The 24452-nt window shown below is 44.4% G+C and overlaps 1 protein-coding gene and 3 non-coding genes across 7 annotated transcripts in view; all 4 read left to right on the top strand.

Annotated features, from left to right (window-relative positions):
* caps2 (calcyphosine 2) overlaps positions 1-24452 on the top strand; it is a 191183-nt gene that overhangs the window by 12203 nt on the left and 154528 nt on the right. The window lies entirely within an intron of this gene.
* On the top strand, positions 5560-5678 carry LOC139226022 (5S ribosomal RNA). Its single transcript, XR_011587195.1, has one exon. It is a non-coding gene; the product is annotated as a 5S ribosomal RNA (ribosomal RNA).
* LOC139225974 (5S ribosomal RNA) lies at positions 12121-12239 on the top strand. The gene has a single exon (XR_011587189.1). It is a non-coding gene; the product is annotated as a 5S ribosomal RNA (ribosomal RNA).
* On the top strand, positions 18990-19108 carry LOC139226072 (5S ribosomal RNA). The gene has a single exon (XR_011587204.1). It is a non-coding gene; the product is annotated as a 5S ribosomal RNA (ribosomal RNA).

Genomic DNA, 24452 nt, shown 5'->3' with positions numbered 1-24452 from the left:
AAGATATTTCCCCTCAAATCCCCTCTAAACCTTCTATCAATTACTTTAAATCTATGCCCCCTGGTTGTTGACCCCTCTGCTAAGGGTCGGAAGGAGGCCATTCAGCCCATTGTGCCTGTGCTGGCTCTTTGAAATAACATTGCAGTTAGCCCCACACTCCCTCGCTCTTTCCCCATGTCCCTGCATATTTTTCTTTCTCGAGTATATATCCAATTTCTTTTTGAAAGTTACCGTTGTATCTGCCTCCACCGCCCTTTCAGGCAGCGCGTTCCCGATCGTAACAACTCGCTCTGTAAAAAAAATAAAATCTCCTTGTGTCGTCTCTGGTTCTTTTGCCAATGACCTTAAATCTGTGTCCTCTGGTTACCGACCCTCCATCCAGTGGAAACAGTTTCTCCTTATTTACTCTATCAAAACCCCTCATAACTTCGAGCACCTCTATTAAATCTCCCCTTAACCTTCTCTGCTCCAAGGAGAACAATCCCAGTTTTTCTGAAGTCCCTCATTCCTGGTACCATTCTAGTAAACCTCCCTGCACCCTCTCCAAGGCCTTGACATCCTTCCGAAAGTGTGGTGCCCAGAATTGGCCACAATACTCCATCTGATGAAACTACAGATAAAATAACCAGTGATGGGTCATCTGCGTGAAACAATCGTAGATATGAATGCCTTTAGTGTAAGTGTGACCCTGCTCCTTGCCAACCAAGGCAGGTGGCCTGACAGCTCCCTGAAATATTGCCAGCAGAATGCCCTTCCCCCACCGATATTCAACTAAATCTGACCCCAGAAGATCCACTGGGGTCAAAGTGCGGGAGGGGTGCGGGTTGCAATATCCTGCACTGATGCACCTAACATAGAAACATAGAAAAAAGGTGCAGGAGTAGGCCATTTGGCCCTTCGAGCCTGCACCACCATTCAATGTGATTATGGCTGATCATGCAACCTCAGTACCCCACCCCTGCCTTCTCTCTATGCCCCCTGATCCCTTTAGCCGTAAGGGCCACATCTAACTGCCTTTTGAATATGTCCAATGAACTGGACTCAACAACTTTCTGTGGCAGAGAATTCCACAGGTTCACAACTCTCTGGGTGAAAAGGTTTCTCTTCATCTTGGTCCTAAATGGCTTACCCTTTATCCTTAGACTGTGACCCCTGGTTCTGGACTTCCCCAACATCGGGAACATTCTATCTGCCTCTAACCTGTCCAGTCCCGTCAGAATTTTATAAGTTTCTATGAGATCCCCTCCCATTCTTCTAAATTCCAGTGAGTATAAGCCTAGCCGATCCAGTCTTCCCTCATATGTCAGTCCTGCCATCCCGGGAATCAGTCTGCTGAACCTTCGCTGCACTCCCTCAATAGCAAGCACGTCCTTCCTCAGATTAGGAGACCAAAACTGCACACAATACTCAAGGTGTGGTCTCACCAAGGCCCTGAACAACTGCAGTAAGATGTCCCTGCTCCTATACTCAAATCCCCGAGCTATGAAGGCCAGCATGTTATTTGTCTTCTTCACCGCCTGCTGTACCTGCATGCCAACCTTCAATGACTGATGTACCATGACATCCAGGTCTCTTTACACCTCCCCTTTTACTAATCTGTCACAATTCAGATAATCTGCTTTCCTGTTTTTGCCATTAAAGTGGATAACCTCACATTTATCCACATTACACTGCATCTGCCATGTGCTTGCCCACTCACGTAACCTGTCCAAGTCATCCTGCAGCCTCTTAGCATCCTCCTCGCAGCTCACACTGGCACCCAGCTTAGTGTCATCTGCAAACTTGGAGATAGTAACTTCAATTTTTTCGTCGAAATCATTAATGTATATTGTAAATAGCTGGGGTCCCAGCACTGAACCCTGCGACACACCACCAGTCACTGCCATTCTGAAAAGGACCCGTTTATTCCCACTCTTTGCTTCCTGTCTGCCAACCAGTTCTCCATCCACGTCAGTACATTACCCCCAATACCATGTGCATTAATCTTCCACAGAAGGCAACTGAAATCCGGACTTCCTGGCCTCCCGGCCCGCCCCCACCCTCCACCGGTCCCCGCCTCGCCTCCGCCCTCCCCTCCCCGCCTCCGCCCTCCCCCCGCCCGGCTCTCAGCCCTACCCCAGCCTCCCGGCTCGCACCCACCCACTCGCTCCCCCCCGGCCCCGCCACCACCCCCGGCCTCGCCTTTGCCCTCGCCACCCCCTCGGCCTCTCCCTTGCCCCCCCCCTCCCTCGTCCCCCCCCTCCCTCCCTCGCCTCCCTCCCTCGCCCGCTCCCCCGTCCCCCCCTCCCTCCCTCGCCCCTCTCCCTCCCTTGCCCCCCCCCCCTCCCTCCCCCCCAATACAGGAATTACAACCTCTGTCACAGGTGGGACAGATAATTGTTGAGGGAAAGGGTGGGTGGGGAGTCTGGTTTGCCACACGCTCCTTCCGTTGCCTGCGCTTGATTTCTGCATGCTCTCGGCGATGAGACTCGAGGTGCTTAGCGCCCTCCCGGATGCATTTCCTCCACTTAGGGCAGTCTTTGGCCAGGAACTCCCAGGTGTCGGTGGGGAGGTTGCACTTTATTAAGGAGGCTTTGAGGGTGTCCTTGTAACGTTTCCTCTGCCCACATTTGGCTCGCTTGCCGTGAAGGAGTTCCGAGCAGAGCTCTTGCTTTTGGAGTCATGTGTCAGGCTCTTTCAAAGAGCCGGCACAGGCACGATGGGCTGAATGGCCTCCTTCTGTGCTGTAAGATTCTGTGAAGTCACTTGTGGGCGTAGTCTATTGGCCCCCCATCAGTAGCTACACTGTAGGACAGAGTATAAATCAAAAAATAATGGCGGCTTGTAAGAAAGGTACAGCAACAACTATGGGCGATTTTAATCTTCATATTGATTGAACAAATCAAATTGGTCAGGGTAGCCTTGAGGAAGAGTTCAAAGTGTATCGAGGATGATTCCCTTGAACAGTACGTTGTGGGACCAGCCAGGGAGCAGGCTATCTTAGATCTGGTACTGTGTAATGAGAAACTCATAGTAAATCATCCTCGAGGAAAGAGTGATCATAGCATGGTTGAATTTCAAATTCAGTTTGAGGGTGAGAAAGTTGGGTCTCAAACCAATGTCCTGATCTTAAATAAAGGTGATTATAAAGGTTATGAAGGCAGAGTTGGCTAAAGTGGACTGGGAAAATAGATTAAAGTGTAAGACAGTTGATGAGCAGTGGCAGACATTTAAGGAGATATTTCATTTCTCGCAACAAAAGTATATTCCAGTGAGAAGGAAAGCTTTTAAGAGAAGGGAGAACCATCCGTGGCTAACTAAGGAAGTAAATAAAGGATGGTATCAAGTTGAAAACAATGGCAGACAATGTTGCCAACATTAATGGGAGGCCTGAGGATTTGGAAATTTTAAAAAATCAGCAAAGGACGACAAAAAAATAATAAAGAGAGAGAAGATGGGTTTTGAGAGTAAACTAGTAAGAAATATAAAAACAGATAGCAAGAGCTTCTACAGTTATATAAAAAGGAAGAGCGTAGCTAAGGTAAACGTTGGCTCCTTAGAGGATGAGACTGGGGAAATAATAAGAGGGAACAGGAAAATGGCAGAGACGTTGAACAAATATTTTGTATTGGTTTTCACGGTAAAAGGCACTAAAAATACCCCTATAATCGATAATCAAGAGGCTATAGGTGTGGGAGCGGACTTAAAAGATCACTATCACTACAGAAAAAGTACTCTGTAAAATAATGGAACTAAAGGTGGACAGGTCCCCTGGACCCGATGGCCTGCATCCTAGGATCTTAAAAGAAATGGCTGCAGAGATAGTGGATGCATTACTTACAATCTACCAAAATTCCCTGGAGTCTGGAAAGGTCCCAGCGGATTGGAAAACTGTAAATGTAACGCCCCTATTTAAAAAATGAGGGAGACAGAAAGCAGGAAGCTATAGACCAGTTAGCCTAACATCTGTCGTTGGGAAAATGCTGCAGTCCATTATTAAGGAAGCAGGAGCTGGACATTTGGAAAAGCATGATTTAATCAAGCAGAGTCAGCATGGTTTTATGAAAGGGAAATGATGTTTGACAAATTTGCTGGAGTTCTTGGAGGATGTAACGAGTAGGGTGGATAAGGGGGGACCAGTGGATGTGGTGTATTTGGATTTCCAGAAGGCATTCGATAAAGTGCCACATAGACCGTTGCTGTACATGATAAGAGCTCACGTGGCTGGGGGTAATATATTAGCATGGATAGAGGATTGGCTAACTAACATTTAGGACCGAGATGAGGAGAAACTTCTTCATTCAGAGAATTGTGAACCTGTGGAATTCTCTACCACAGAAAGTTGTTGAGGCCAGTTCGTTCGATATATTCAAAAGGGAGTTAGATGTGGCCCTTACGGCTAAAGGGATCAAGGGGTATGGAGAGAAAGCAGGAATGTGGTACTGAAGTTGCATGATCAGCCATGATCATATTGAAGAGTGGTGCAGGCTCGAAGGGCCGAATGGCCTACTCCTGAACCTACTTTGTATGTTTCTATGTTTAACAGAAAACAGAGAGTCGGGATAAATGGGTCATTTACCGTTTGGCAAACTGTAACTAGTGGGGTGTCACAGGAATCAGTGCTGGGGTCTCATCATGAATATTTATGATCTATATTAATGACTTGAATGAAGGGACCGAGTGTAATTGCTGATGATACAAAGCTGGGTGGGAAAGCAAATTGTGAGGAAGACACAAACAATCTGCAAAGGGATATAAATAGGCTAAGTGAGTGGGCAAACATATGGCAGTTGGAGTATAAAGTGGGAAAGTGTGAGGTTATCCACTTTGGCAGGAAAAATAAAAAAGCAAATTATTATTTAAATAGAGAGAGATTACATAATGCTGCAGTACAGAGGGACCTGGGGGTCCTTGTACATGAAACACAAAAGGTTATTATGCAGATACAGCAGTAATCAGGAAGGCAAATGGAATGTTGGCCTTTATTGCAAGGGGGATGGAGTATAAAAGCAGGGAAGTCCTGCTACAACTGTACAGGGTATTGGTGAGGCCACATCTGGAGTACTGCGTACAGCTTTGTTCTCCTTATTTAAGGAAGGATATACTTGCACTGGAGGCAGTTGAGAGAAGGTTCACAGGGTTGATTGCCGAGATGAGGGGGTTGACTTATGAAGAAAGATTGAGCAGGTTGGGCCTGTGCTCATTGGAATTTCGAAGAACGGGAGGTGAACCTCTTTGAATATATAAGATAGTGAGGGGCCTTAACAAGGTGGATGCAGAGAGGATGTTTCCCCTGATGGGGGAATGTCTAAGTAGAGGGCATAGTTTGAGAATAAGGGGTGGGCCATTTAAAAGTGAGATGAGGGGGAATTTGTTGTGTGAGTGTTGTAAATGTGTGTAATTCTCTGTCCCAGAGAGCTGTGGAGGCTGGGTGATTGAACAAAGTGAAGGTGGAGAGAGGCATGTTTTTGAGCGATAAGGGAGTGAAAGGTTGTGGTCTGTGGGCAGGGACATAGAAGTGAGCACAAGAGCCAATCAGGACTGTGTGCCTTTAAGGAAAGAGAAAGTTGAGCAGCAAATGCCTACGGCCATACTAGTCTGAAAGCGCCCGATCTCGTCTGATCTCGGAAGCTAAGCAGAGTCAGGCCTGGTTAGTACTTGGATGGGAGACTGCCTGGGAATATCAGGTGCAGTAGGCTTTTGCCGCCGCCACAGCTCCACACACTCACACTGCCCTTCATCAATCACCATCCTTTCAGCTGCTCTCGCTCTCTCACATTTCTTGCTGCACATTCTCTTGCTGCTACACAAACACAACGGGGCCAACACACGGCACAAATAGCAGCACAAGGAAATAAGATAGCAACAAAAACACACAAAGCACCAAGTCTGTAAATGAAGAGAACCAAAGCTGGCTATCTCCCACTGGCACACTACAGGTGTGACGTCCGAAATCCGGACACCTCGTGGCTAAGGCCGTTCCGCATTCTGAGCAATTCGGATCGTCTTTGCCTGGGCCGCGGAAGGTAGATAGGTGGGGGGAGGGGGCGGTCGTTGGGGCCGACGGAGATCGGGGGTGTCGGTCGGGCCGAGGACGGAGGGGGGGTCGGATTTCAGAACATTTTCCAGTTTCCAGACAAATCCGCCACAGATCAGCCGAGTGTCCGAAATCCAGAAAACCGGATTTTTCACGTCGCATCTGTACTCTGAATGTTCGGCCACATTAATGATTGTGCAACAAAGGCACATCCCTAATTGCCCTCGAGAAGGTGGTTGTGAGCTGCCTTCTTCAACCGCTGCTTCTTTGCAGCGGTTTGGTATGACTGAGTGGCTTGAGGCCATTTCAGAGGCCAGGTGAGAGTCAGCACATTGCTGTGGGTCTGGAGTCACGTATAGACCAGACCGGGTAAGGACGACAGCTTTCCTTCCCTAAAGGACATTAGTGAGCCAGGTGGGGTTTTACCACAATCCATTGTCATGTCACCATTACTGAGACTAGCTTTTTATTCCAGATTTATTTAATTAACAAAGAGACTTGGAAGTCCAGGTACTTAGATCATTAAAATGTATGGACAGGTACAAAAAATAATCAAAAAGACTAATCTAACGCTGGCCTTTATATCTGGAGTGCTAGAATACAAAGGGTGTAGAAGTTATGCTGCAACTATACAAAGCCCTGTATCAGCCATGATCTTATTAAATGGCGGAGCAGGCTCGAGGTGCCAAATGGCCTACTCCTACTCCTATTTAAGTAGAACATAAGAACATAAGAAATAGGAGCAGGAGTAGGCCATTTGGCCCCTCGAGCCTGCTCCGCCATTTAATACGATCATGGACTCGGGTCCACTTCCCTGCCCGCTCCCCATAACCTCTTATTCCCTTATTAGTTAAGAAACTGTCTATCTCTGTCATAAATTTATTCAATGTCCCAGCTTCATCAGTTCACTGAGGCAGCGAATTCAACAGATTTACAATCCTCCTCATTTCTGTTTTAAATGGGCAGCCCTTATTCTAAGATTATGCCCCCTAGTTATAGTCTCCCCCATCAGTGGAAACATCCTCTCTGCATCCACCTTGTCAAGCCCCCTCATAATGTTTTACGTTTCAATAAGATCACCTCTCATTCTTCTGAATTCCAATGAGTAGAGGCCCAAACCTACTCAACCTACCCTCATAAATCAACCCCCTCATCTCCGGAATCAGCCTTGTGAACCTTCTCTGAACTGCCTCCAAAGCAAGTATATCCTTTTGTAAAAAAGGAAACCAAAACTATATGCAGTACTCCAGGTGTGGCCTCACCAATACCCTGTATTACTGTAACAAGACTTCGCTGCTTCTATACTCCACCCCCTTTGCAATAAAGGCCAAGATTCCACTGGCCTTCCTGATCATTTGCTGTACCTGCATACTATCCTTTGTGTTTCATGCACAATTACCCCCAGGTCCCGCTGTACTGGAGCACTTTGCAATTTTTCACCATTTAAATAATAACTTGCTCATTGATTTTTTTTTCTGCCAAAGTGCATGACCTCACACTTCCCAACATTATACTCCACCTGCCAAAATTTTGCCCACTCATTCAGCTTGTCTTTGTCCTTTTGCAGATTTTTTATGTCCTTCTCACACATTGCATTTCGTCCCATTTGTGTATTGTCAGCAAACTTGGCTACGTTACACACGGCCCTTTCTTCTAAGTCATTAATATAGGTTGTAAATAGTTGGGGTCCCAGCACTGATCCCTGCCGCAGTCCACTAGTTACTGATTGCCAACCCGAGAAGGAACCATTTATCCCGACTCTCTGTTTTCTGCTAGTTAGCCAATCCTCTATCCATGGTAATATATTACACCCAACCCCTTTATCTTGTGCAGTAACCTTTTATGTGGCACCTTGTCAAATGCCTTCTGGAAGTCCAAATGCACCACATCCACTGGTTCCCCTTTATCCACCCTCTTCGTTACATCCTCAAAGAATTCCAGCAAATTTTTCAAACATGACTTCCCCTTCATAAATCCCTGCTGACTGAATTATGCTTTTCCAGATGTCCTGCTACTGCTTCTTTAATAATGGTCTCCAACATTTTCCCAACCACAGATGTTAGGCTAACTAGTCTATAGTTTCCTGCTTTTGGTTTGCCTCCTTTTTTAAATCGAGGCATTACATTTGTAGTTTTCCAATCTGCTGGGACCTCCCCAGAATCCAGCGAATTTTGGTAAATTACAACCAATGCATCCACTATCCCGGCCGCTACTTCTCTTAAGACCCTAGAATGCAAGCCATCAGGTCCAGGGGATTTATCTGCCTTTAGTCCTATTATCTTACTGAGTACCACCTCCTTCGTGATTGTGATTGTGTTAAGTTCCTCCCCCCCCCTATAGCCCCATGACTATCCACTGTCGGAATATTGTTCGTGTCCTCTACCGTAAGGATTGATACAAAATATTCTGCCATCTCCATGTTCCCCATTACTAATTCCGCGGTCTCGTCCTCTAAGGGACCAACATTTACTTTAGCCACTCTTTTCCTTTTTGTATACCTATAGAAACTCTTGCTATCTGTTTTTATATTTCGTGCTAGTTTACTCTCATAGTCTAACTTCCCTTTCTTAATCATTTTTTTAGTCTTTTCTTATGTTAGACCACACCTTAAATACTGTGTTCAGTTCTGGGAAGCACACCTTAGGAAGGATATATTGGCCTTGGAGGGAGTGCAGTGTAGGTTTACCAGAATGATACCCGCACTCCAAGGGTTAAATTACGAGGGGAGATTACACAAATTAGGTTTGTATTCCCTGGAATTTAGTAGGTTAAGAGGTGATCTGATTAAAGTTTTCAGGATATTAAGGGGAACAGATGGGGTGGACAGAGAGAAACTGTTCCCGCTGGTTGGGGAGTCTAGGACGAGGGTCAGAGTTTAAACATTAGAGTCAGACCTTTCAGGAGTGAAATTAGGAAACACTTCTACACACAGATGGTGGGAGAAGTTTGGAACTCACTTCCATATTCTGCAATTGATGCCGGGTCAGTTGTTAATTTACAATTTGACATTGATAGCTTTTTGTTGACCAAAGATATAAAAGGATATGGGGCAAAGGCAGGTATATGGAGTTAGGTCACAGATCAGCCATGATCCCATTGAATGAGGGTACAGGTTCCAGGGGCTAAGTGGCCTACTCCTGTTCCTATGCTCCCCTTAGAGCAGATAAGGTTAAGGGGAGATTTGATAGAGGTAATCAAAATTATGAAGGGATTTGATCGAGTAAATAAGGAGAAAGTATTTCAAGTGGCAGAAGGGTCGCTAATCAAAGAACAAAGATTTAAGGTAATTGGCAAAAGAACCAGAAGCGACATGAGGGGTAAGAAATGTTCCAGCGTGATTATAATAACCCAGAATGCTCTGCCTGAATGGGTAGTGGAAGCAGATTAGTGACAACTTTCAACAGGGAACTGGATAAATAGTTTGAAGAGGGAAAACTTGCAGAGCTATGGGAAAAGAGCAGGAGGAGTGGGACTAATTGGATCGCTCTTTCAAAGAGCCGGCACAGGCACGATGGGCTGAATGGCCTCCTTCTGTGCTGTAAGATTCTGTGAAGTCACTTGTGGGCGTAGTCTATTGGCCCCCCATCAGTAGCTACACTGTAGGACAGAGTATAAATCAAAAAATAATGGCGGCTTGTAAGAAAGGTACAGCAACAACTATGGGCGATTTTAATCTTCATATTGATTGAACAAATCAAATTGGTCAGGGTAGCCTTGAGGAAGAGTTCAAAGTGTATCGAGGATGATTCCCTTGAACAGTACGTTGTGTGACCAGCCAGGGAGCAGGCTATCTTAGATCTGGTACTGTGTAATGAGAAACTCATAGTAACTCATCCTTGAGGAAAGAGTGATCATAGCATGGTTTAATTTCAAATTCAGTTTGAGGGTGAGAAAGTTGGGTCTCAAACCAGTGTCCTGATCTTAAATAAAGGTGATTATAAAGGTATGAAGGCAGAGTTGGCTAAAGTGGACTGGGAAAATAGATTAAAGTGTAAGACAGTTGATGAGCAGTGGCAGACATTTAAGGAGATATTTCATTTCTCGCAACAAAAGTATATTCCAGTGAGAAGGAAAGCCTTTAAGAGAAGGGAGAACCATCCGTGGCTAACTAAGGAAGTAAATAAAGGATGGTATCAAGTTGAAAACAATGGCAGTCAATGTTGCCAACATTAATGGGAGGCCTGAGGATTTGGAAATTTTAAACAATCAGCAAAGGACGACAAAAAAATAATAAAGAGAGAGAAGATGGGTTTTGAGTGTAAACTAGTAAGAAATATGGAACTAAAGGTGGACAGGTCCCCTGGACCCGATGGCCTGCATCCTAGGATCTTAAAAGAAATGGCTGCAGAGATAGTGGATGCATTACTTACAATCTACCAAAATTCCCTGGAGTCTGGAAAGATCCCAGCGGATTGGAAAACTGTAAATGTAATGCCCCTATTTAAAAAATGAGGGAGACAGAAAGCAGGAAGCTATAGACCAGTTAGCCTAACATCTGTCGTTGGGAAAATGCTGCAGTCCATTATTAAGGAAGCTGGACATTTGGAAAAGCATGATTTAATCAAGCAGAGTCAGCATGGTTTTATGAAAGGGAAATGATGTTTGACAAATTTGCTGGAGTTCTTGGAGGATGTAACGAGTAGGGTGGATAAGGGGGGACCAGTGGATGTGGTGTATTTGGATTTCCAGAAGGCATTCGATAAAGTGCCACATAGACCGTTGCTGTACATGATAAGAGCTCACGTGGCTGGGGGTAATATATTAGCATGGATAGAGGATTGGCTAACTAACATTTAGGACCGAGATGAGGAGAAACTTCTTCATTCAGAGAATTGTGAACCTGTGGAATTCTCTACCACAGAAAGTTGTTGAGGCCAGTTCGTTCGATATATTCAAAAGGGAGTTAGATGTGGCCCTTACGGCTAAAAGGATCAAGGGGTATGGAGAGAAAGCAGGAATGGGGTACTGAAGTTGCATGATCAGCCATGATCATATTGAAGAGTGGTGCAGGCTCGAAGGGCCGAATGGCCTACTCCTGAACCTACTTTGTATGTTTCTATGTTTAACAGAAAACAGAGAGTCGGGATAAATGGGTCATTTACCGTTTGGCAAACTGTAACTAGTGGGGTGTCACAGGAATCAGTGCTGGGGTCTCATCATGAATATTTATGATCTATATTAATGACTTGAATGAAGGGACCGAGTGTAATTGCTGATGATACAAAGCTGGGTGGGAAAGCAAATTGTGAGGAAGACACAAACAATCTGCAAAGGGATATAGATAGGCTAAGTGAGTGGGCAAACATATGGCAGTTGGAGTATAAAGTGGGAAAGTGTGAGGTTATCCACTTTGGCAGGAAAAATAAAAAAGCAAATTATTATTTAAATAGAGAGAGATTACATAATGCTGCAGTACAGAGGGACCTGGGGGTCCTTGTGCATGAAACACAAAAGGTTATTATGCAGGTACAGCAAGTAATCAGGAAGGCAAATGGAATGTTGGCCTTTATTGCAAGGGGGATGGAGTATAAAAGCAGGGAAGTCCTGCTACAACTGTACAGGGTATTGGTGAGGCCACATCTGGAGTACTGCGTACAGTTTTGTTCTCCTTATTTAAGGAAGGATATACTTGCACTGGAGGCAGTTGAGAGAAGGTTCACTGGGTTGATTGCCGAGATGAGGGGGTTGACTTATGAAGAAAGATTGAGCAGGTTGGGCCTGTGCTCATTGGAATTTCGAAGAACGGGAGGTGAACTTCTTTGAACATATAAGATAGTGTGGGGCCTGAACGAGGTGGATGCAGAGAGGATGTTTCCCCTGATGGGGGAATGTCTAAGTAGAGGGCATAGTTTGAGAATAAGGGGTGGGCCATTTAAAAGTGAGATGAGGAGGAATTTGTTGTGTGAGTGTTGTAAATGTGTGTAATTCTCTGTCCCAGAGAGCTGTGGAGGCTGGGTGATTGAACAAAGTTAAGGTGGAGAGAGGCATGTTTTTGAATGATAAGGGAGTGAAAGGTTGTGGTCTGTGGGCAGGGACATAGAAGTGAGCACAAGAGCCAATCAGGACTGTGTGCCTTTAAGGAAAGAGAAAGTTGAGCAGCAAATGCCTACGGCCATACTAGTCTGAAAGCGCCCGATCTCGTCTGATCTCGGAAGCTAAGCAGAGTCAGGCCTGGTTAGTACTTGGATGGGAGACTGCCTGGGAATACCAGGTGCAGTAGGCTTTTGCTGCCGCCACAGCTCCACACACTCACACTGCCCTTCATCAATCACCATCCTTTCAGCTGCTCTCGCTCTCTCACATTTCTTGCTGCACATTCTCTTGCTGCTACACAAACACAACGGGGCCAACACACGGCACAAATAGCAGCACAAGGAAATAAGATAGCAACAAAAACACACAAAGCACCAAGTCTGGAAGTGAAGAGAACCAAAGCTGGCTATCTCCCACTGGCACACTACAGGTGTGACGTCCGAAATCCGGAAACCTCGTGGCTAAGGCCGTTCCGCATTCTGAGCAATTCGGATCGTCTTTGCCTGGGCCGCGGAAGGTAGATAGGTGGGGGGAGGGTGCGGTCGTTGGGGCCGACGGAGATCGGGGGTGTCGGTCGGGCCGAGGACGGAGGGGGGGTCGGATTTCAGAACATTTTCCAGTTTCCAGACAAATCTGCCACAGATCAGCCTCGTGTCCGAAATCCAGAAAACCGGATTTTTCACGTCGCATCTGTACTCTGAATGTTCAGCACATTAATGATTGTGCAACAAAGGCCCATCCCTAATTGCCCTCGAGAAGGTGGTTGTGAGCTGCCTTCTTCAATCGCTGCTTCTTTGCAGCGGTTTGGTATGACTGAGTGGCTTGAGGCCATTTCAGAGGCCAGGTGAGAGTCAGCACATTGCTGTGGGTCTGGAGTCACGTATAGACCAGACCGGGTAAGGACGGCAGCTTTCCTTCCCTAAAGGACATTAGTGAGCCAGATGGGGTTTTACCACAATCCGTTGTCATGTCACCATTACTGAGACTAGCTTTTTTTCCAGATTTATTTAATTAAAGAGACTTGGAAGTCCAGGTGCATAGATCATTAAAATGTATGGACAGCTACAAACAATAATCAAGAAGATTAATCTAATGCTGGCCTTAATATCTGGAAGGCTAGAATACAAAGCGTGTCGAAGTCATGCTGCAGCTATACAAAGCTCTGTATCAACAAAGATCTTATTAAATGGCGGAGCAGGCTCGAGGTGCCAAATGGTTTATTCCTGCTCCTATTTAAGTAGAACATAAGAACACAAGAAATAGTAGCAGGACTAGGCATTTGGCCCCTCAAGCCTGCTCCGCCATTTAATACGATTATGGGTTATGGCTGATCCGATCGTGGACTTGGGTCCACTTCCATGCCCGCTCCCCATAACCCCTTATTCCCTTATTAGTTAAGAAACTGTCTATCTCTGGCATAAATTTATTCACAGTCCCAGCTTCATCAGTTCACTGAGGCAGCGAATTCGACAGATTTACAGCCCTCCTCATTTCAGTTTTAAATGGGCGACCCTTATTCTAAGATTATGCCCCCTAGTTATAGTCTCCCCCATCAGTGGAAACATCCTCTCTGCATCCACCTTGTGAAGCCCCCTCATATTTGTATACGTTTCAATAAGATTACCTCTCATTCTTCTGAATTCCAATGAGTAGAGGCCCAAACCTACTCAACCTACCCACATAAATCAACCCCCTCATCTCCGGAATCAGCCTTGTGAATCTTCTCTGAACTGCCTCCAAAGCAAGTATATCCTTTTGTAAAAAAGGAAAACAAAACCATATGCAGTACTCCAGGTGTGGCCTCACCAATACCCTGTATTACTGTAACAAGACTTCGCTGCTTTTATACTCCACCCCCTTTGCAATAAAGGCCAAGATTCCATTGGCCTAACTGATCACTTGCTGAAACTGCATACTATCCTTTTGTGTTTCATGCACAAGTGTCCCCAGGTCCCGCTGTACTGCAGCACTTTGCAATTTTTCACCATTTAAATAATAACTTGCTCTTTGATTTTTTTCTGCCAAAGTGCATGACCTCACACTTGCCAACATTATACTCCATCTGCCAAAATTTTGCCCACTCACTCAGCTTGTCTATGTCCTTTTGCAGATTTTTTGTGTCCTTTTCACACATTGCTTTTCTTCCCATCTGTGTATTGTCAGCAAACTTGGCTACATTACACTCGGTCCTTTCTTCCAAGTCGTTAATATAGATTGTAAATAGTTGGGGTCCCAGCACTGATCCCTGTGGCACTCCACTAGTTACTGATTGCCAACCCAAGAATGAACCATATATCTCGACTCTCTGTTTTCTGCTAGTTAGCCAATCCTCTATCCATGCTCATATATTACCGCCAACCCCGTGAACCTTTATCTTGTGCAGAAACCTTTTATGTGGCACCTTGTCAAATGCCTGCTGGAAGTCCAAATAAACCACATCCACTGGTTCCCTTTTATCCACCCTCTTCGTTACATCCTCAAAGAATTCCAGCAAATTTGTCAAACATGACTTCCCCTTCATAAATCCCTGCTGACTGAATTATGCTTTTCCAAATGTCCTGCTACTACTTCTTTAATAATGGTCTCCAACATTTTCCCAACCACAGATGTTAGGCTAACTGGTCTATAGTTTCCTGCTTTCTGTCTCCCTCATTTTTTAAATAGGGGCATTACATTTGCAGTTTTCCAATCTGCTGGGACCTCCCCAGAATCCAGGCAACTTTGGTAAATTACAATTAGTGCATCCACTATCCCTGCCGCTGCTTCTCTTAAGACACGAGGATGTAAGCCATCAGGTCCAGGGGATTTATCTGCCTTTAGTCCCATTGTCTTACTGAGTGCCACCTCCTTAGTGATTGTGATTGTGATTGTGTTAAGTTCCTCCCCCACTATAGCCCCTTGACTATCCACTGTCGGAATATTGTTCGTGTCCTCTACCGTAAAGATTGATACAAAATATTTGTTCAGAGTTTCTGCCATCTCCACTGATTCCCTGGTCTCGTCCTCTAAGGGATCAACATTTACTTGAGCCACGCTGTTCCTTTTTGTATACCTATAGAAACTCTTGCTATCTGTTTTTATATTTCGTGCTAGTTTACTCTCATAGTTTATCTTCCCTTTCTTAATCATTTTTTTAGTCATTTCTTATGTTAGACCACATCTGGAATACTGTGTTCAGTTCTGGGAAACACACCTTAGGAAGGATATATTGGCCTTGGAGGGAGTGCAGTGTAGGTTTACCAGAATGATACCCGCACTCCAAGCGTTAAATTATGAGGAGAGATTACACAAATTAGGATTATATTCCCTGGAATTTAGTAGGTTAAGAGGTGATCTGATTAAAGTTTTCAGGATATTAAGGGGAACAGATGGGGTAGACAGAGAGAAACTGTTCCTGCTGGTTGGGGAGTCTAGGACGAGGGTCAGAGTCTAAACATTCGAGCCAGACCTTTCAGGAGTGAAATTAGGAAACACTTCTACACACAGAGGGTGGGAGAAGTTTGGAACTCCCTTGCATAATCTGCAATTGATGCCGGGTCAGTTGTTAATTTACAATTTGACATTGATAGCTTTTTGTTAACCAAAGATATAAAAGGATATGGGGCAAAGGCAGGTATATGGAGTTAGGTCACAGATCAGCCATGATCCCATTGAATGGGGGAACAGGCTCCAGGGGCTAAATGGCCTACTCCTGGTCCTATGTTCCCCTTAGAGCAGATAAGGTTAAGGGGAGATTTGATGGAGGTATTCAAAATCATGAAGGGATTTGATCGAGTAAATAAGGAGGAAGTATTTCAAGTGGCAGAAGGGTCGCTAATCAAAGAACAAAGATTTAAGGTGATTGGCAAAAGAACCAGAAGCGACATGAGGGGGAAGAAATGTTGCAGCGTGTTTATAATAGCCGAGAATGCTCTGCCTGAACAGGTAGTGGAAGCAGATTAATGACAACTTTCAACAGGGAACTGGATAAATAGTTTGAAGAGGGAAAACTTTAGAGCTATGGGAAAAGAGCAGGAGGAGTGGGACTAATTGGATCGCTCTTTCAAAGAGCCGGCACAGGCACGATGGGCTGAATGGCCTCCTTCTGTGCTGTAAGATTCTGTGAAGTCACTTGTGGGCGTAGTCTATAGGCCCCCCATCAGTAGCTACACTGTAGGACAGAGTATAAATCAAAAAAAAGTGACGGCTTGTAAGAAAGGTACGGCAACAACTATGGGCGATTTTAATCTTCATATTGATTCAACAAATCAAATTGGTCAAGGTAGCCTTGAGGATGAGTTCAAAGTGTATCGAGGATGGTTTCCTTGAACAGTACGTTGTGGGACCAGCCAGGGAGCAGGCTATCTTAGATCTGGTACTGTGTAATGAGACAAGATTAATAAATGACCTCCTAGTAAAGAATCCACCAGCAAAGAGTGATCATAGCATGGTTGAATTTCAAATTCAGTTTGAGGGTGAGAAAGTTGGGTCTCAAACCAGTGTCCTGATCTTAAATAAAGGTGATTATAAAGGTTATGAAGGCAGAGTTGGCTAAAGTGGACTGGGAAAATAGATTAAAGTGTAAGACAGTTGATGAGCAGTGGCAGACATTTAAGGAGATATTTCATTTCTCGCAACAAAAGTATATTCCAGTGAGAAGGAAAGCCTTTAAGAGAAGGAAGAACCATCCGTGGCTAACTAAGGAAGTAAATAAAGGATGGTATCAAGTTGAAAACAATGGCAGACAATGTTGCCAACATTAATGGGAGGCCTGAGGATTGGGAAATTTTTAAAAATCAGCAGAGGACGACAAAAAAAAAATAGAGAGAGAGAAGATGGGTTATGAGAGTAAACTGGTAAGAAATATAAAAGCAGATAGCAAGAGCTTCTACAGCTATATAAAAAGGAAGAGGGTAGCTAAGGTAAACATTGGCTCCTTACAGGATGAGACTGGGGTAATAATAAGAGGGAACAGGAAAATGGCAGAGACTTTGAACAAATATTTTGTATTGGTCTTCACGGTAAAAGGCACTAAAAACATCCCTATAATCGATAATCAAGAGGCTATAGGGGTGGGAGCGGACATAAAACATCACTATCACTAAAGAAAAAGTACTCTGTAAAATAATGGAACTAAAGGTGGACAGGTCCCCTGGACCCGATGGCCTGCATCCTAGGATCTTAAAAGAAATGGCTGCAGAGATAGTGGATGCATTACTTACAATCTACCAAAATTCCCTGGAGTCTGGAAAGTTCCCAGCGGATTGGAAAACTGCAAATGTAACGTTCCTATTTAAAAACTGAGGGAGACAGAAAGCAGGAAGCTATAGACCAGTTAGCCTAACATCTGTCGTTGGGAAAATGCTGCAGTCCATTATTAAGGAAGCAGTGGCTGGACATTTGGAAAAGCATGATTTAATCAAGCAGAGTCAGCATGGTTTTATGAAAGGGAAATGATGTTTGACAAATTTGCTGGAGTTCTTGGAGGATGTAACGAGTAGGGTGGATAAGGGGGGACCAGTGGATGTGGTGTATTTGGATTTCCAGAAGGCATTCGATAAAGTGCCACATAGACCGTTGCTGTACATGATAAGAGCTCACGTGGCTGGGGGTAATATATTAGCATGGATAGAGGATTGGCTAACTAACATTTAGGACCGAGATGAGGAGAAACTTCTTCATTCAGAGAATTGTGAACCTGTGGAATTCTCTACCACAGAAAGTTGTTGAGGCCAGTTCGTTCGATATATTCAAAAGGGAGTTAGATGTGGCCCTTACGGCTAAAAGGATCAAGGGGTATGGAGAGAAAGCAGGAATGTGGTACTGAAGTTGCATGATCAGCCATGATCATATTGAAGAGTGGTGCAGGCTCGAAGGGCCGAATGGCCTACTCCTGAACCTACTTTGTATGTTTCTATGTTTAACAGAAAACAGAGAGTCGGGATAAATGGGTCATTTACCGTTTGGCAAACTGTAACTAGTGGGGTGTCACAGGGATCAGTGCTGGGGTCTCATCATCAATATTTATGATCTATATTAATGACTTGAATGAAGGGACCGAGTGTAATTGCTGATGATACAAAGCTGGGTGGGAAAGCAAATTGTGAGGAAGACACAAACAATCTGCAAAGGGATATAGATAGGCTAAGTGAGTGGGCAAACATATGGCAGTTGGAGTATAAAGTGGGAAAGTGTGAGGTTATCCACTTTGGCTGGAAAAATAAAAAAGCAAATCATTATTTAAATAGAGAGAGATTACAATAATGCTGCAGTACAGAGGGACCTGGGGGTCCTTGTACATGAAACACAAAAAGTTATTCTGCAGATACAGCAGTAATCAGGAAGGCAAATGGAATGTTGGCCTTTATTGCAAGGGGGATGGAGTATAAAAGCAGGGAAGTCCTGCTACAACTGTACAGGATATTGGTGAGGCCACATCTGGAGTACTGCGTACAGTTTTGTTCTCCTTATTTAAGGAAGGATATACTTGCACTGGAGGCAGTTGAGAGAAGGTTCACAGGGTTGATTGCCGAGATGAGGGGGTTGACTTATGAAGAAAGATTGAGCAGGTTGGGCCTGTGCTCATTGGAATTTCGAAGAACGGGAGGTGAACTTCTTTGAACATATAAGATAGTGAGGGCCTGAACGAGGTGGATGCAGAGAGGATGTTTCCCCTGATGGGGGAATGTCTAAGTAGAGGGCATAGTTTGAGAATAAGGGGTGGGCCATTTAAAAGTGAGATGAGGAGGAATTTGTTGTGTGAGTGTTGTAAATGTGTGTAATTCTCTGTCCCAGAGAGCTGTGGAGGCTGGGTGATTGAATAAAGTTAAGGTGGAGAGAGGCATGTTTTTGAATGATAAGGGAGTGAAAGGTTGTGGTCTGTGGGCGGGGACATAGAAGTGAGCACAAGAGCCAATCAGGACTGTGTGCCTTTAAGGAAAGAGAAAGTTGAGCAGCAAATGCCTACGGCCATACTAGTCTGAAAGCGCCCGATCTCGTCTGATCTCGGAAGCTAAGCAGAGTCAGGCCTGGTTAGTACTTGGATGGGAGACTGCCTGGGAATACCAGGTGCAGTAAGCTTTTGCTGCCGCCACAGCTCCACACACTCACATTGCCCTTCATCAATCACCATCCTTTCAGCTGCTCTCGCTCTCTCACATTTCTTGCTGCACATTCTCTTGCTGCTACACAAACACAACGGGGCCAACACACGGCACAAATAGCAGCACAAGGAAATAAGATAGCAACAAAAACACACAAAGCACCAAGTCTGGAAGTGAAGAGAACCAAAGCTGGCTATCTCCCACTGGCACACTACAGGTGTGACGTCCGAAATCCGGAAACCTCGTGGCCAAGGCCGTTCCGCATTCTGAGCAATTTGGATCGTCTTTGCCTGGGCCGCGGAAGGTAGATAGGTGGGGGGAGGGAGCGGTCGTTGGGGCCGACGGAGATCGGGGGTGTCGGTCGGGCCGAGGACGGAGGGGGGGTCGGATTTCAGAACATTTTCCAGTTTCCAGACAAATCCGCCACCGATCAGCCTGGTGTCCGAAATCCAGAAAACCGGATTTTTCACGTCGCATCTGTACTCTGAATGTTCAGCACATTAATGATTGTACAACAAAGGCACATCCCTAATTGCCCTCGAGAAGGTGGTTGTGAGCTGCCTTCTTCAACCGCTGCTTCTTTGCAGCGGTTTGGTATGACTGAGTGGTTTGAGGCCATTTCAGAGGCCAGGTGAGAGTCAGCACATTGCTGTGGGTCTGGAGTCACGTATAGGCCAGACCGGCTAAGGATGGCAGCTTTCCTTCCCTAAAGGACATTAGTGAGCCAGATGGGTTTTACCACAATCTGTTGTCATGTCACAATTACTGAGACTAGCTTTTTATTCCAGATTTATTTAATTAACAAACAGACTTGGAAGTCCAGGTAAATAGATCATTAAAATGTATGGACAGGTACAAAAAATAATCAAAAAGACTAATCTAATGCTGGCCTTCATATCTGGAAGGCTAGAATACAAAGGGTGTAGAAGTTATGCTGCAGCTATACAAAGCTCTATATCAGCCAAGATCTTATTAAATGGCGGAGCAGGCTCCAGGGGCCAAATGGCCTACTCCTGCTCCTATTTAAGTCAAACATAAGAACATAAGAAATAGGAGCAGGAGTAGGCCATTTGGCCCCTCGAGCCGCTCCGCCATTTAATCCGATCATGGCTAATCCGATCGTGGACTCGGGTCCACTTCCCTGCCCACTCCCCATAACCTGTTATTCCCTGATATGTTAAGAAACTGTCTATCTCTGTCACAAATTTATTCAATGTCCCAGCTTCAACAGTTCGCTGAGGCAGCGAATTCGACAGATTTACAACCCTCCTCATTTCAGTTTTAAATGGGCGGCCCTTATTCTAAGATTATGCCCCCTAGTTATGGTCTCCCCCATCAGTGGAAACATCCTCTCTGCATCCATCTTGTCAAGCCCCCTCATATTTGTATACGTTTCAATAAGATCACCTCTCATTCTTCTGAATTCCAATGAGTAGAGACCCAAACCTACTCAACCTACCCTCATAAATCAACCCCCTCATCTCTGGAATCAGCCTAGTGAACCTTCTCTGAACTGCCTCCAAAGCAAGTATATCCTTTTGTAAATATGGAAACCAAAACTGTACACAGAATTCCAGGTGTGGCCTCACAAATACCCTGTATAACTGTAACAAGACTTCGCTGCTTCTATACTCCACCCCCTTTGCAATAAAGGCCAAGATTCCATTGTCCTAACTGATCACTAGCTGAACCTGCATACTATCCTTTTGTGTTTCATGCACAAGTACCCCGAGGTCCCGCTGCACTGCAGCACTTTGCAATTTTTCACCATTTAAATAATAATTTGCTCTTTGATTTTTTTTTTCTGCCAAAGTGCATGACCTCACACTTTCCAACATTATACTCCACCTGCCAAAATTTTGCCCATTCACTCAGCCTGTCTATGTCCTTTTGCACATTTTTTGTGTCCTTCTCACACATTGCTTTTCCTCCCATCTGTGTATTGTCAGCAAACTTGGCTACGTTACACATGGTCCTTTCTTCCAAGTCGTAAATATAGAATGTAAATATTTGGGGTCCCAGCACTGATCCCTGCGGCACTCCACTAGTTACTGATTGTCAACCTAAGAATGAACCATTTATCCCGACTCTCTGTTTCCTGCTAGTTAGCCAATCCTCTTCCCAGGCTAATATATTACCGCCAACCCCGTGAACCTTTATCTTGTGCAGTAACCTTTTAGGTGGCACCTTGTCAAATGCCTGCTGGAAGTCCAAATAAACCACATCCACTGGTTCCCCTTTATACACCCTCTTCATTACATCCTCAAAGAATTCCAGCAAATTTTTCAAACGTGACTTCCCCTTCATAAATCCCTGCTGACTGAATTATGCTTTTCCAAATGTCCTTCTACTACTTCTTTAATAATGGTCTCCAACATTTTCCCAATCACAGATGTTAGGCTAACTGGTCTATAGTTTCCTGCTTTTTGTTTGCCTACTTTTTTAAGTCGAGGCATTACATTTGCAGTTTTCCAATCTGCTGGGACCTCCCCAGAATCCAGGGAACTTTGGTAAATTACAATTAGTGCATCCACTATCCCTGCCGCTGCTTCTCTTAAGACACGAGGATGTAAGCCATCAGGTCCAGGGGATTTATCTGCCTTTAGTCCCATTGTCTTACTGAGTGCCACCTCCTTAGTGATTGTGATTGTGATTGTGTTAAGTTCCTCCCCCACTATAGCCCCTTGACTATCCACTGTCGGAATATTGTTCGTGTCCTCTACCGTAAAGATTGATACAAAATATTTGTTCAGAGTTTCTGCCATCTCCACTGATTCCCTGGTCTCGTCCTCTAAGGGATCAACATTTAATTTAGCCACGCTGTTCCTTTTTGTATACCTATAGAAACTCTTGCTATCTGTTTTTATATTTCGTGCTAGTTTACTCTCATAGTTTATCTTCCCTTTCTTAATCATTTTTTTAGTCATTTCTTATGTTAGACCACACCTTAAATACTGTGTTCAGTTCTGGGAAACACACCTCAGGAAGGATATATTGGCCTTGGAGGGAGTGCAGTGTAGGTTTACCAGAATGATACCGGCACTCCAAGCGTTAAATTACGAGGGGAGATCACACAAATTAGGATTATATTCCCTGGAATTTAGTAGGTTAAGAGGTGATCTGATTAAAGTTTTCAGGATATTAAGGGGAACAGATGGGGTAGACAGAGAGAAACTGTTCCTGCTGGTTGGGGAGTCTAGGACGAGGGTCAGAGTCTAAACATTAGAGCCAGACCTTTCAGGAGTGAAATTAGGAAACACTTCTACACACAGAGGGTGGGAGAAGTTTGGAACTCCCTTCCATATTCTGCAATTGATGCCGGGTCAGTTGTTAATTTACAATTTGACATTGATAGCTTTTTGTTAACCAAAGATATAAAAGGATATGGGGCAAAGGCTGCTATATGGAGTTAGGTCACAGATCAGCCATGATCCCATTGAATGGGGGAACAGGCTCCAGGGGCTAAATGGCCTACTCCTGTTCCTATGTTCCCCTTGGAGCAGATAAGGTTAAGGGGAGATTTGATGGAGGTATTCAAAATCATGAAGGGATTTGATCGAGTAAATAAGGAGGAAGTATTTCAAGTGGCAGAAGGGTCGCTAATCAAAGAACAAAGATTTAAGGTGATTGGTAAAAGAACCAGAAGCGACATGAGGGGTAAGAAATGTTGCAGCGTGTTTATAATAACCCAGAATGTTCTGCCTGAACAGGTAGTGGAAGCAGATTAGTGACAACTTTCAACAGGGAACTGGATAAATAGTTTGAAGAGGGAAAACTTGCAGAGCTATGGGAAAAGAGCAGGAGGAGTGGGACTAATTGGATCGCTCTTTCAAAGAGCCGGCACAGGCACGATGGGCTGAATGGCCTCCTTCTGGGCTGTAAGATTCTGTGAAGTCACTTGTGGGTGTAGTCTATAGGCCCCCCATCAGTAGCTACACTGTAGGACAGAGTATAAATCAAAAAATAATGGCGGCTTGTCAGAAAGGTACAGCAACAACTATGGGCGATTGTAATCTTCATATTGATTGAACAAATCAAATTGGTCAGGGTAGCCTTGAGGAAGAGTTCAAAGTGTATCGAGGATGATTCCCTTGAACAGTACGTTGTGTGACCAGCCAGGGAGCAGGCTATCTTAGATCTGGTACTGTGTAATGAGAAACTCATAGTAACTCATCCTCGAGGAAAGAGTGATCATAGCATGGTTTAATTTCAAATTCAGTTTGAGGGTGAGAAAGTTGGGTCTCAAACCAGTGTCCTGATCTTAAATAAAGGTGATTATAAAGGTTATGAAGGCAGAGTTGGCTAAAGTGGACTGGGAAAATAGATTAAAGTGTAAGACAGTTGATGAGCAGTGGCAGACATTTAAGGAGATATTTCATTTCTCGCAACAAAAGTATATTCCAGTGAGAAGGAAAGCCTTTAAGAGAAGGGAGAACCATCCGTGGCTAACTAAGGAAGTAAATAAAGGATAGTATCAAGTTGAAAACAATGGCAGACAATGTTGCCAACATTGATGGGAGGCCTGAGGATTTGGAAATTTTAAAAAATCAGCAAAGGATGACAAAAAAATAATAAAGAGAGAGAAGATGGGTTTTGAGAGTAAACTAGTAAGAAATATAAAAACAGATAGCAAGAGCTTCTACAGTTTTATATAAAAAGGAAGAGGGTAGCTAAGGTAAACGTTGGCTCCTTAGAGGATGAGACTGGGGAAATAATAAGAGGGAACAGGAAAATGGCAGAGACGTTGAACAAATATTTTGTATTGGTTTTCACGGTAAAAGGCACTAAAAATACCCCTATAATCGATAATCAAGAGGCTATAGGTGTGGGAGCGGACTTAAAAGATCACTATCACTACAGAAAACGTACTCTGTAAAATAATGGAACTAAAGGTGGACAGGTCCCCTGGACCCGATGGCCTGCATCCTAGGATCTTAAAAGAAATGGCTGCAGAGATAGTGGATGCATTACTTACAATCTACCAAAATTCCCTGGAGTCTGGAAAGGTCCCAGCGGATTGGAAAACTGTAAATGTAATGCCCCTATTTAAAAAATGAGGGAGACAGAAAGCAGGAAGCTATAGACCAGTTAGCCTAACATCTGTCGTTGGGAAAATGCTACAGTCCATTATTAAGGAAGCTGGACATTTGGAAAAGCATGATTTAATCAAGCAGAGTCAGCATGGTTTTATGAAAGGGAAATGATGTTTGACAAATTTGCTGGAGTTCTTGGAGGATGTAACGAGTAGGGTGGATAAGGGGGGACCAGTGGATGTGGTGTATTTGGATTTCCAGAAGGCATTCGATAAGGTGCCACATAGA

The sequence above is a fragment of the Pristiophorus japonicus genome, chromosome 15 (assembly GCF_044704955.1).
Source record: "Pristiophorus japonicus isolate sPriJap1 chromosome 15, sPriJap1.hap1, whole genome shotgun sequence".
In the NCBI taxonomy this organism is placed as follows: domain Eukaryota; kingdom Metazoa; phylum Chordata; class Chondrichthyes; family Pristiophoridae; genus Pristiophorus; species Pristiophorus japonicus.
Note: the sequence above shows the minus strand (reverse complement) of the source record. Positions and strands in the feature narration are given on the sequence as shown.